The sequence below is a fragment of the Urocampus carinirostris genome, chromosome 11 (genome assembly GCF_059441175.1).
Source record: "Urocampus carinirostris isolate Australia breed hairy pipefish chromosome 11, RoL_Ucar_1.0, whole genome shotgun sequence".
Classification (NCBI taxonomy): Eukaryota; Metazoa; Chordata; class Actinopteri; order Syngnathiformes; family Syngnathidae; genus Urocampus; species Urocampus carinirostris.
In genome coordinates, this window is record NC_142359.1 from 26,133,322 (window position 1) to 26,135,399 (window position 2,078).

A 2,078-nucleotide genomic window follows, 5' to 3' on the forward strand; every position below is an offset into this window, starting at 1 on the left:
CTCAAAATAAATTATTTCAACTCCAACCTCTACGGATTCCCCAAGAAATAGATTATCCTGCTTTTCTTTGTCTTTATATTTTCTTTTTTATTATTTTTGCATGTCTTTTCTTTATCTTCTTTTTTTCCCCTTCTTTCTCTTCTTTCTTTCTACCCACCTCTTTGTCTTTTTCCTTTCCCTGTTCTTCATTTCCTTTTAGTTAGTAGGTTAATGTCCTTGAGTAAGTAAGGGTTCCACACAACACTGTTATATTCTAACCCGGGTCTAACATAAACGCAAAACATTCGAACTAAGAATGCTGGGTTCTTGTAAAAGTTTCTGTAAATGTTTGATGCTATGTTATTGGCTTTGTTGGTAATTTTGGCGATATGCGTGATAAACTTTAAGTTTGAAGTAAGAGTGACACCCAGATCCTTATGTTCAGTAACAACATGCAAATCATGATCATTAATGTTATACAGCGGAACAGAACCATGTAAAAACGACTGTGCTAAGCATTTATGAGATGACAATTGCAGTCGCCACTTTTCGGACCAAAGAAAAACTGATTTAATGTCATTTTGGAGAGAATCAATTGTTCCTGTCACCTGGGTTTTTGGTAAGAAAGCTGACAGTTTAGCATCATCGGCAAAAATTGAGATGTCACTACTTTGAATGGCCTCAGGTAGGTCGTTCACAAAAAACAGAAATAATAATGGTCCTAGTACTGAGCCCTGCGGTACCCCACTACAAACTTCCGACCACGCTGAAAGAACATCATCAATTTTTACGCATTGTTTACGATTTGACAAATATGCTGTTATCCATTCAGGCAGTTTTCCCCTAATACCATAGCATTTCAGTTTTTGTAAAAGCTTGTTATGAGACACTTTATCAAAAGCCTTGCAAAAGTCTAAGTAAACAACATGACCAGCCATATTGTGAACAAAAAACATACTGGTAATATTATTCAAATGAGCTATTAAGTTAGTCATGGTAGAATGTCCGGACCTAAACCCATGTTGTTTAAACGTAAAAAGATTGTGCTCCTGTATAAATTTCCAAATGGCTTCTGAGATAATTTTCTCAAACACTTTACAGACGCGGGCAGCACGGCGGCGCAGTGGTTAGCGCTTGTGCGGCACAGTTCATGTCATGGGAACCTGTCGTGGGTTCAAATCCAGCTCCAGACTTCCTGTGCGGAGTTTGTATGTTCTCCCCGTGCTTGCGTGGGTTTCCTCCGGGCACTCCGGTTGCCTCCCACGTTCCAAAAACATGCATTTCAGGTGAATTGGCCGGTCCAAATTGTCCCTAGGTGTGAATGAGCGAATGAGTTGTCTGTCCCTGTGTGCCCTGCGATTGGCTGGCAACCAGTTCAGGGTGTCCCCTGCCCACTGCCCGGAGATGACTGGGATGGGCTCCAGCCCCCCCGCGACCCTAATGAGGATAAGCGATACGGCTGATGAGATGAGATGAATATGATATGAATATGATATGATATAACGAAACACACGTACAATATAACATGTTAAACTACATAAACAAACACGTTTGGAAAAAAAGAATATGGTTTAAGATTATTGTGCATTTTGTAAGGAAAAATACGACAGTTTGTAAGGGCATGGAGCCGTGGAGGTTGACAGGTATGATATATATGTGTACGTTTGGAATGTATATCAAATTTAAAGGTTAAATCCTCCCAAACAATTCTTTGACAACATTTTAAAATGGGTGTTTAAATTTTTGATGTACAGAATATAGTTTTGTGGATAAAAAAAATGCTACAGAGTACTGAAAAAAATAGATCTATTGCTTTTTCATCGTCATATTGCTGCACTACTAAAAGTGGGAAGTCAGAGTTTTCTAAGCTCGGACCAAGATAAAACATATTACACAGTACCCCGAATTTGTGAGTTGGATCTCTAACCTCGAGTGTCATTTCAATTATATTTTCCTGGTCGGAGGTTGGGAAACCCCGACTTCCCACCTTTCTTGGAACGCTTTTTAGGTCGTATCTGGTACCATCAGAGTGGGAAAATACCGATTTTCCAATTTTCAAGAATGCAACATAGGTATCGGATGAAATACGTCAGTAAACC